The sequence below is a fragment of the Crocodylus siamensis genome, chromosome 4 (assembly GCF_052110815.1).
Source record: "Crocodylus siamensis isolate JL-2025a chromosome 4, ASM5211081v1, whole genome shotgun sequence".
Taxonomy (NCBI): Eukaryota; Metazoa; Chordata; order Crocodylia; family Crocodylidae; genus Crocodylus; species Crocodylus siamensis.
The window spans coordinates 151716867-151728381 of record NC_143398.1 but is presented as its reverse complement, the minus strand read 5'-3'; positions in this window follow the sequence as shown (position 1 = coordinate 151728381).

The following is an 11515-nucleotide window of genomic DNA, read 5'->3' as shown; positions in this document are numbered from 1 at the left end:
AGCAGGATTAATGACTGTGTGTGGAATCTTAGCTGGATATGCAGAAAGACTTGCAATATGGCTTGAAATTGAAGCATTTTAATGGATAATAGAGCATTTGATACAGCTAAGGGTGGATGCTGGGCATCATAACATTACATCCTACTTGGAATATGAGCCTTCATGGGGGGAAAAAGGAGATCCTTACATTTTCGACAACCATTTTGTCTCTGAAATCAGGTGGGTCTGGGGAAAAACACTCAACATGGAGAGGACATGCTCATTTTTGTTAAAGTGAAATCCAGATTCATTTGAACTTAAGAGCCAGAGAGAGCAAAAAAGCACTTCCTCTTTCCCTCACAACTGCTTTCTCTGGGGTAACGCCGGACCCCATGGCACTAGCAAAAGAAATGACCTGGGAATCTCTCAGGGTGTGGATACACATAACAAATAAACGGTTGCCAAATGCCACTGGGAACTGGTTCACAACCGTGTGTGCAGTTTTGTGGCTCTGACACCATGGGCGAGAATGAGCACCTAATGAGCATGCTTTGCAGGGCAGGGGGTGGGATGCTTACATCCAGATTTTGAGGAGTCCAGGGGGTGGGTAATCTGTAGCTGGGGATATTTTCACTTTTCTGCTTTCACTTGTCTGTGAAACATGATTTCAGCAAACTTCAGTAGCCTACAACTGACTGAATTCTGCAGCATGCTTGCCTGATGACTTACAGGGTAGAAGGACTTACAGAAATCTTGAAGGCTGGTTCCAGACAGGGAAAAGGGCTGATGTAGGGCAGTGGAGGAAGAGAAGTCCACCCTGGGATGCTGGAGGCCAAACAGTATTAACCTATGTATAACAGGCCACAAATTAAAGCATGATACAAATGAGCTGCAAACATATTCTACATATAACAAATAACATCTCTGTGGCTGGATCATCAATTTTATGGCTTGTTCACAGGCGATAAATTGCTTGAATGTTTGGAAGTGTGTGATAAATTGTTTGAATTGCATGTTCCATCCCTGGGATTGCAAACTTGATTTGGTGGAGAGCCCTGTTCGCTACCAGTGACCTTGAGAGAGATGTCAATGGCACATTCCTGGTAGGGTCACTCATGGCAGCAAGGTTAAGAGCAAGGTTTCCAGACTAACAGCAATCCAAAAATGAAAATAAAAGTCCTCAATGATGAAGTAGGAAGATCAAGAAGGAATATTTCACAATGGCTGCAATCAGTGGGCTGGAGCAGAATAGAAACCTCTGGTCACGTAGGCTTGCCTTGCCATTAGATTAAGGCTTGTTTCTCACAAAGTACTGTGTGGTTGGCGATGCACAATAGCATCCCCATGTAAAAAGAAGAGATGCACAGGCAATACCAAGTTCAAAGATGATGCATGAATGGCAACAGGGGCAGGGACTAGTGATTACCAGAAGCCCCAAGTCACAGACCTACATGGAGGCAATGTTTGTACGATTCATAGATGCTAGGGACTGGAAGGGACCTTGTGAGATCATCATGTGCAGCCCCCCTGCACTTGGGCAGAAAAGCAAGGTGCGAGCCCAGTCATTTTTTTAAGATCTCCAGGGTAGGTGATTGTACCGCCTCTGGAGGAGTCTGTTCCAGACCCTGGACACTTGAATCATAAAGAAATTTCTCCTTATATCCAATCTGAAGTGATCTTCTAGCAGTTTGTGTCCATTGTTCCTTGTCTTCCCCAGGGATGCCTTGGTGAACAGGTGCTCCCCCAGGCCCTGATGTATGCCCCTTATATACTTATAGGCTGCCACTAAGTCCACTCTAAGTCTTCTTTTCTCCAGATTGAACAATCCCATGTCTTTCAGCCTTTCTTCATATGACCTGCTCTCCAGACATCTAATCATATCGTGGCCCTCCTTTGGACTTGGTCAAGCTTCTCCACATCCTTCTAATAGTGCAGCACCCAAAATTGGATGCAGTACTCCAGTTGCAGTCTCACCAAAGCTGAGTAGACTGGGGAGATAACATCCTTAGTCTTGTTTGAGATGCATCAGTAGATGCATGCCAGTGTTTTAATTGCTCTGCCAGCTATCGCATTGCATTGGTGGCTCATGTTCATACTGTGGTCTATCACAACACCTAGGTCTCTTAGTTGTGGTGCTGGCAAGTGTAGCACTGCCAAGCCCGTAAGCGTGTTGTAGATTATTTCTCCCCAGATGGAGCACTTTACATTTCTCCATGTTAAACATCATTAGGTTTTGATCCACCCACCTTGCAAGCCTATCCAGGTCAGCCTGTATCCCCAGCCTGTCCTCCAGCGTGACCACACTGCCCCATAATTTGGTGTTGTCTGCAAACTTTGCCAGTACACTTTTAACACCTGAATCCAAATAATTGATGAGTATATTGAAAAGCACTGGTCCGAGTACTGAACCCTGATGGACACCACTGGTCATCTTCTACCATGTTGACTCAGTTCCATTGTAACAGGGTCCCTGCTGATAAACCCAGCGGTGCCGGGGAGTGTGGGGAAAGCGGAGGCACCAGGCGGCAGATCCGCTGGGACTTGCAAGTAGAAAGGATTGGGTTCCTTAGTGAGGGAAAGGGGCATCTCCAAGGCTGAAACCCAGTGAGACTGGGAAAAACTGGGAACAGAAAACTGATTGTGAGGGGAAGTAGCTGGAGGCTCTCCCCCGGGTTGTGCATCTGCAAAGAATAAGGAATGCGGCGAGTGCTTGCCGCTAATGAGCCATGGTCAGGGAAACTCCTTGTTCCCCTCCTTCTTTATGACTCAAAAGTGACTGAGCTGGGATTGTGCCTAATTACCCTGTATTGAGGGAGAAAGCTGGGGACATTCTCTACGCAACTAGCCGGCACAGACAAAAGCCGCCAGACTTGCAAACTACTAACAAGGCAATTAACCCTGAGAAACACCGGCTGGCACTTACCTTGATGATTCCGCAGCCGATCCCCTCTTGAGCCCAAGGGTGATCCAGGGAGCAGCTCGAACTTGCTGCCACCTCCAACCTGGGCCACTGTAAGGGAAAAGGTAAGAAAAAAAGAAATAAAATACCTAGAATAACATAACGGCTCAGGAGTGGTCATTCTGCAGGTACCAATTAACATCTCATCAATCTCTTTCCTCCCCTCATAAGATCCAAGTCATGGCAGGCGAGAACCAGAGAAGCAGGCCGATAACATCCATCTATGAATACTCTCTGGGTCCTACCTCAGAGCCAGTTTCCTGGCCACCAGACTGTAAAGTTGTTGAGACTGCAATTTCCCAATTTTACCATAAAGACATCATGAAAGACTAAGTCAAAGGCCTTTCTGAAGTCCAAGCATATGACATCAACCTCATTTCCCCTATCCAGTAAAGCAGGAGGATGACTTCTTGAGTCTTGCATGCAATGCATCAGTAGATGCAAGCCAGAGTTTTATTTGCTTTGCCAGCTGCAACTTCGCATTGGTGGCTCATGTTTATCTTGTGGTCAATCACAACCCCCATGTCTCTTTTGGTCATGGTGCTAGTGACCGCTGGTCCAGTCCTGCAGGGACCAAACCAGGAAAGCCAAGGCTGCAACTGAACTCCAACTAGCTTCAGGCATCAAGGACAACAAAAAGTCCTTTTTCAGGTATGTGGGGAGCCAGAGGAAAAGCAAGGGCAATGTTGGACCCCTGCTAAACCAGATGGGGCAACTGACAACTGACGCCCAGGAAAAAGCCAGCCTATTAAATAGGTACTTTGCGTCAGTCTTTCATCAGTCACACGGGATGCTCATGCCTGCTATGGGACAGGGAAATCTGGGTGAGGGGAATCCCCTACCTTCCATCAATGCTGACTTCGTGAAGGAACACCTTGAGAAGCTGGATACCTTCAAGTCAGCTGGCCCTGACAACCCGCACCCCAGGGTACTCAAGGAGCTGGCGAGCGTCATAGCCCAGCCCCTAGCATGGATCTTTGAAAACTCCTGGCGCTCTGGTGTAGTGCCCGAAGACTGGAAGAAGGCCAATGTGGTGCCAATCTTCAAGAAAGGGAGGAGAGTGGATCTGGCTAACTACAGGCCCATTAGCCTGACTTCTATCCTGGGGAAGATCTTAGAAAAGTTTATTAAGGAGGCCATCCTTGAGGGACTGGCCCAGGCTAACATCCTAAGGGATAGCCAGCACGGGTTTGTTGCGGGTAGGTCTTGTTTGACCAATCTCATTTCCTTCTATGACCAGGTGACCTATCACCTGGACAAGGGAGAAGAGATAGATGTCATATATCTTGACTTCAAAAAAGCTTTTGATCTGGTATCCCATGATCACCTCTTGGCCAAACTGCCCAGTTGTGGCCTTGGCTCCACCACGATCCACTGGCTGGGAAATTGGCTTCGTGGTCGGACCCAGAGGGTTGTGATTGATGGCAGTCACTCATCGTGGTGCCCTGTGACCAGTGGGGTCCCTCAAGGCTCTGTCCTGGGACCCATACTGTTCAACATCTTCATTAACGATGTGGACATTGGAGTTAGGAGTGGACTGGCCAAGTTCGCCGATGACACCAAACTTTGGGGCAAAGCATCCACACCAGAAGATAGGCGGGTGATCCAGGCTGACCTGGACAAGCTCAGAAAATGGGCAGACGAGAACCTGATGGTGTTTAACACCGAAAAATGCAAGGTTCTCCACCTTGGGAGGAAAAACCTGCAGCACCCTTATAGGCTCGGCAGTGCTACATTGGTTAGCACTACAGAAGAAAAAGACTTGGGGGTCATCATTGACCACAAGATGAACATGAGCCTGCAATGCGATGCTGCGGCTAGTAAAGCGACCAAAATGCTGGCGTGCATCCATAGATGCTTCTCGAGCAAATCCCGGGATGTCATTCTCCCCTTGTACTCGGCCTTGGTGAGGCCGCAGCTGGAGTACTGCGTCCAGTTTTGGGCTCCACAATTCAAAAAGGATGTGGAGAAGCTTGAGAGAGTCCAGAGGAGAGCCACGCGCATGATCAGAGGTCAGAAAAACAGATCTTACTATGACAGGCTGACAGCCATGGGACTCTTTAGCCTGGAAAAGTGCAGGCTCAGGGGTGATCTGATGGCCACCTATAAGTTTATCAGGGGTGACCACCAGGATCTGGGGGAACGTCTGTTCACCAGAGCGCCCCAAGGGATGATGAGGTCGAACGGTCACAAACTCCTGCAAGACCGTTTCAGGCTGGACATAAGGAAGAATTTCTTTACTGTCTGAGCCCCCAAGGTCTGGAACAGTCTGCCAGCTGAGGTGGTTCAAGCACCTACACTGAACACCTTCAAGAGTAAATTGGATGCTTATCTTGCTGGGATCCTATGACCCCAGCTGACTTCCTGCCCTTTGGGGAGGGGGCTGGACTCGATGATCTCCCGAGGTCCCTTCCAGCCCTAATGTCTATGAAATCTATGAAATCTATGAGTGTAGCACCGCCAAGCCTGTAAGTATGATGTGGGTTTTTTCTCCCAAGGTGGAACACCTTGCATTTCTCCATGTTAAATGTCATCAGGTTTTGATCTGCCCACCTTGTGAGTCTGTCCATGTTGGCCTGAATTGCCAGGCTATCCTCTAGCATGAATGCACTTCCCCATAATTTAGTGTCGTCTGCGAACTTAGCCAGTCCACTTCTGACACCCAAATCCAGCTCATTTATGAATATATTAAAGAGCACTGGTCCAAGTACTGTGTCCTGGGGGATGCCACTGGTCACCATGTGCCATGTTGACTCAGTTCCATTGACTATCACTCTCTGGGTCTGGCCATGGATCCAGTTCCCCAGCCATCAGACCATAAGGTTGTTGAGGCCACAGAAATCAAAGTAGACACCATGTTGATTTTAAGGAGAGGTGGCAACATGGCCCCTCCTTCTGGTCTGGAGACAGTGATGACCAGGCAGCGGGGGGATCACAGTTCTCCTGAAGGGAGACAGAGTGAGGCCTCTGCAGCACAGAGAAATCACTGCAAGCAGGTTGCTGCAGGTCACCCGGGAAACAGAAGGATGCTCGAGCTTTTGAATGCATATGCACCAGCAAAAAAGATAGTGAAACGTGCCTTCCTCAAGAACATGATGGTACCATCACAGTGGCTGGCCAGTGATGATTGCAGGAGACATGAACTGCATCCTTGAGGTAGGTGACAGAATAAGCAGAGGCCAAATGAAAGGACTAGACAGATCCTCTCAGCTACTGCAGCAGCTTATCAGTGAACACAGCTTGGTGGATGCAGGCAAAGAGGCCACAGTTCCTGTGGGAAATTTTGCCTGGGTAGATCCCCTAGGGCAGTCCAAATCATATATAGACTTCATCCTCCTCCCAAAAGGGTGGAAAGTAGCCAAGGCTGAATCCATGCTGGTCTGCTTCTCAGACCACTGCCAGTTAAAGCAGAAATAGGAGAGCAGCCCAAGAAAGGCATTTCAATACTGACAAGTGCAGGGTGCTGCAGTTGGGCAGTAGTAACCAGCAGCACACTTATAAGATGGGAAACTCCCCTCTTGAGAGCACGGAGGCAGAAAGGGATCTTGGAGTCATTCTTAACTCCAAGATGAACATGAGCCGACAATGCGAGGTCAGGGCTAACTGGACCTTGTCATGCATCCACAGGTGCATCTCAAGTAGGGCCAAGGAAGCGATCCTCCCCCTCTATGTGGCACTGGTCAGGCTGCAGCTGGAGTACTGCGTCCAGTTCCGTGCACCCCCATTTCAGGAGGGATGTGGACAACATGGAGAGGGTCCAGAGGAGGGCCTCCCGCATGATCCGGGGACAACAGGGCAGACCCTACAATGAGAGACTGCGGGACCTGAACCAGTTCAGCCTTCACAAGAGAAGGCTGAGGGGGGACCTGGTGACCATCTATAAACTCACGAGGGGGGACTAGAAGGGTTTGGGAGAGACCTTGTTCCCCCTAGCGCCCCCTGGCATAACAAGGAATAACAGCCACAAGTTGTTGGAGAGTAGGTTTAGATTAGACATCTGCAAGAACTACTTCACTGTCAGGGTGGCTAGGATCTGGAACCAACTTCCAAGGGAAGTGGTGCTGGCTCCTACCCTGGGGGTCTTTAAGAAAAGGCTTGATGCCTACCTGGCTGGAGTCATTTAAGTCCAGTTTTTCTCCTGCCCAGGCAGGGATGGACTTGAAGATCTACAAGGTCCCTTCCGACCCGACTTCTATGAATCTATGATTCTATGAGGCAAGGGCATGTGAAAACTGAACGTAAACCTTCTGGAAGATGAGAAGATACAGTGGGAGTTCAGGCAGCACTATGCAGGATGGAAAACCCTCTAATCTGGGTACCGGAACCACACAGGGTGGTGGGCCAGAGTGACAAAGCGAATGAGGGACTTCTTTTGGAAAGCCAGGAGGTCAGCCTGGTTCCAGAGAAGGCAACAAGAACCCCTCAACCACAAATTCCAGAGTCTGCACAAGCAGGCAGCTTGGGGTTGGGATGTGAGGGAGGCTATGAGGGAGGTGAAGACCCAGATGGGGGCCTGGTACAGGAAACAGGCCAGGAAGGTCTTCCTTGCCAGAGCCCCCTGGGTGGAGGAGGGGAAAGAGTGATCTGCTTATTTTAGTAAGATAAAGGAAACCAAGAAAGAAGAAATGACCAGCCTGGTAGCTGGAGAAGGGGTGGAGCACTGGTTCATAGACATTAGGAGTGGAAGGGACCTTGGAAGATCTTTGAGTCCAGCCCCCCGCCCCAGGGGCAGGAAGTCAGCAGGAGTCATAGGATCCCAGCAAGATAAACATCCAGATTTTTTTTGAAGGCGTTCAAAGTGGGTGCTTGAACCACCTCCAGCAGCAGTCTATCCCAGGCCTTGGGGGAGTGGACATTAAAGAAGTTCTTCCTTATGTCCAGCCTGAAATGGTCATGGAGAAGTTTGAGACCTTTGGACATTGTCACCCCTTTGGGCACTCTCGTTAACAGACACTTTTACCCCAAATCTTGGTGAGCACCCCAATAAACTTATAGGTGGCCACCAGATCACCCCTGAGCCTGCACTTTTCCAGGCTGAAGAGTCCCGTAGCTCTCAGCCTCTCATCATCAAGTCTGTTTTCCTGACCTCTGATCATGTGCGTGGCTCTTCTCTGGATTCTCTTAAGCTTCTCCACATCCTTTTTGAATTGTGGGGCCCAAAACTGGACTCAATACTCCAGCTGCAGCCTCACCAAGGCCAAGTACAAGGGGAGAATGACGTCCCGGGATTTGCTCAAGAAGCATCTATGGATGCAAGTCAGTATTTTGCTCCCTTTACTAACCGCAGCATCACATTCCAGGCTCATGTTCATCTTGTGGTCAATCATGACCCCCAAGTCCTTTTCGTCCATAGGGCACTGCCAAGCCTATAAGCATGCTGTGGGTTTTTCCTCCCAAGGTGGAGAACCTTGCATTTTTCAGTGTTAAACACCATCAGGTTCTCGTCCGTCCATTTGCTGAGCCTGTCAATCTGCCTGGATCATCCTCCTGTCCTCAGGTGTGGATGCTTTACCCCAAAGTTTGGTGTCATTGGCAAACTTGGCCAGTCTGCTTCTGACTCCAATGTCCACATCATTAATGAAGATTTCGAATAGTGTTGGCCCTAGGACAGAGCCTTGGGGGACCCCACTGGTCACAGGACACCATGACGATTGACTTCCATCAATTACCACCCTCTGGGCCCGACCACGGAGCCAATTCCCCAGCCAGGAGATCGTGGTGAAGCCGAGGCCGCAGTTGGCCAGTTTTGCCAAGAGGTGATCATGGGATTGAAGGCTTTTTTAAAGTCAAGATATACAACATCAATCTCTTTTCCCTTGTCCAGGTGATAGGTCACCTGGTCATAAAAGGAAATGAGATTGGTCAAGCAAGACCTACCCACAACAAACCTGTGCTGGCTATCCCTTAGGATGTTGCCATCAGCCAGTCTGTTAAGGATGGCCTCTTTGATAATCTTTTCTAAGACTTTTCCCGGGATAGAGATCAGGCTGATGGGCCTGTAGTTTGCCAGATCCAGTTTCCTCCCTCTCTTGAAGATAGGCACCACATTGGTCTTCTTCCAATCTTTGGGCACTTCACCAGAGCGCCAGGAGCTCTCAAAGATCTGTGCCAGGGGATGAGCTATGATGCTTGCCAGCTTCTTGAGTACTCTGGGGTGTAGATTGTCAGGACCGGCTAACCTGAAGGTGTCCAGCCTCTCAAGGTGTTCCTTCACAAGGTCAGCATTGATGGGGGGTAAGGAATCATCCTCACCCAGGTGTTCCCATCCTGTAATGGGGAGGGGTGTCCCTTAGGACTGGTGAAAAATGGATGCAAAGTACCCATTTAGTAAGTTGGCTTTTTCCTGGGCATCAGCTGTCAGTTGTCCCATCTGGTTTAGCAGGGATCCGATGTTGCCCTCGCTTTTCCTCCGGCTTCCCACATATCTAAAAAAGGACTTTTTATTGTCCTTGATACTTGTAACTAGCTGGAGTTCAGTCGTAGCCTTGGCTTTCCTGGTTCGCTCCCTGCAGGCCCAGACCAGTGCAGAATATTCCTCCTTGGAGGTGGATCTAGTCCTCCATCCTTTGTAAGTCTTTCTATTTAGATGCAAGAGGTCTGCTAGTCCTCTGAAGAGCCAAGGGGGCTGCTGTGCCCTTTTGCTGCCTTTCCTCCGAGATGGAATAGACTTTGATTGTGCATCCAGGATCGCTCCCTTGAGGAGCAACCACGTTTCCTGAACTCCCCTCCCCTCAGGGTTGGGGTCCCTTAGGACCTTGCCAACAAGCCTCCTTAGCTTGTCAAAGTCAGTTTTCCTGAAGTCAAGGACTTCTGTATTGATGACTGACTTGCCAGCTTTACAGTGGATGGTGAAGGTGATCAGCTTGTGATCGCTGTCACCCAGCTTCCCTTTGATCATTAGGTTGGTCACTCCCCGTTGCCAGTACGAGGTCGAGCAGTCCTTTACCTCTCATCGGCCCGTAGACTTCTTGTATCAGATAGAGGTCATCCATGCACGAGAAAAAGCTTTGCGACTGCTCAGATTTGGCCGAGCACTCTTCCCACGAGATGTCAGGGCAGCTGAAGTCTCCCATGACAATCATGGACCAGGAGCGTGCGGCCTCAGCTAATTCCCTGGGAAACTCCTGGTCCAGCTCTTGATCCTGGGTAGGAGGTCTGTAATAGACTCCCACCATTGTGTCCCCTGTGCCGTGTTCCCCATGGATTTTAACCCAGAGCAATGTTCTCTTTAAGAAGTAGCGGTCCATGAGCGTGCCACCTCGGTCCATGAGCACGCCGCCTTAGTCCAGCATGGGACACTTACCGAAGGGGGCTGAGGGCTCGGGGCTGGAGCTGGGAGACTGGGGCCGGGGCTGGGGGTGAGAGGCTGGGGCTGGGGGTTGGAGCTGGAGGCTGGGGACTGGGGCTGGAGCTGGGGGCTGGTGCAGGCTCTTCTGGCTCCGGGGAACTGCTCTGCTCTGCTGTTTTGCCTTGGGGAGCAAGGAGGCATGTGGCATCAGAGCCGGGGAGTGGAGCAGTTCCCCGGAGCCGGCGGAGCCCGCACCAGCCCCCAGCACCAGCCTCCATCCCTGCCTTGCCTCACCTCACCTCACCTCACCTCAGGGAGGAGCCACTGCCTGCCCTGAGTGAGGCTCTGTCGGCTCTGGGGACCTGGTGCACTCCCCGGCCCTGATGCCATGTGTCTCCTCGCTCCGCAATGCGAGGGAGCGGAGCAGTTCCCTGGAGCCAGCAGAGCCCACACCAGGCCCCCGCCCCCACCTCGACTCATCTTGGAACTTACCTTCAGCTCCTCTCCTGGTGCGTGGCCTTGAAAAGGCTATGCACGGCCAGACTTTTAGTGGTGCGCAGCTGTGCACGCACGAACCTTAGAGGGAACTTTGACCCAGAGGGTCTCCAGTTGTCCACTGTGGGTGCTAATGTCGGCTTTCAGGGACGCATAGTTTTCCTTGACATAGAGAGCTACATCCCCGCCCCTTTTGTCCGCTCAATCTCTCCTGTACAGGGTATAGTCATCTATACTTATGGTCCAGTAATGGGTGGAGTCCCACCAGGTCTCCATTATCCCTATGACATTGTAATTATTTGTGCTAAGCAGGAGAACAAGTTCCTCCTGTTTATTCCCCAAGCTCCTGTCATTTGTGTACAGGCAGGTGAGTGTCCCCTTGGGGGCCCCTGCCTTGCCTACAGCTCGTTCCAGGGCTGGGGAAGGGGTGGGCTCCCTTAAGTGCCTTGGCCTGCTGGCTTTGCAAGGGTTGCTCAGCAGGCCAGCAGTGGTGGTAGTTCCCCTGTCCCCTGGTGGGCCCAGTTTAAAGCCCGGTGGAGCAGGTCAGCCCATCTGGCTGAGAAGAGACTCCTCCCCAACGGAGAGAGGTGGAGGCTGTCCCTTCCCAGCAGCTCACTGCCTCTCTCGCCAAAGTGTGGACTGTGGTCATGGAAGCCGAAGCCTTCACAATGACTGGTGCAGCAGGCCTTAGAGCCCTTGACCACCTTGGTCCAATCCCCTGGTTGTACATCATGGGAGGTACCTGAGTCCTCCTTTGTCCTGGAAGGGACAATGGTTGAGGGGATGCTGAAGAT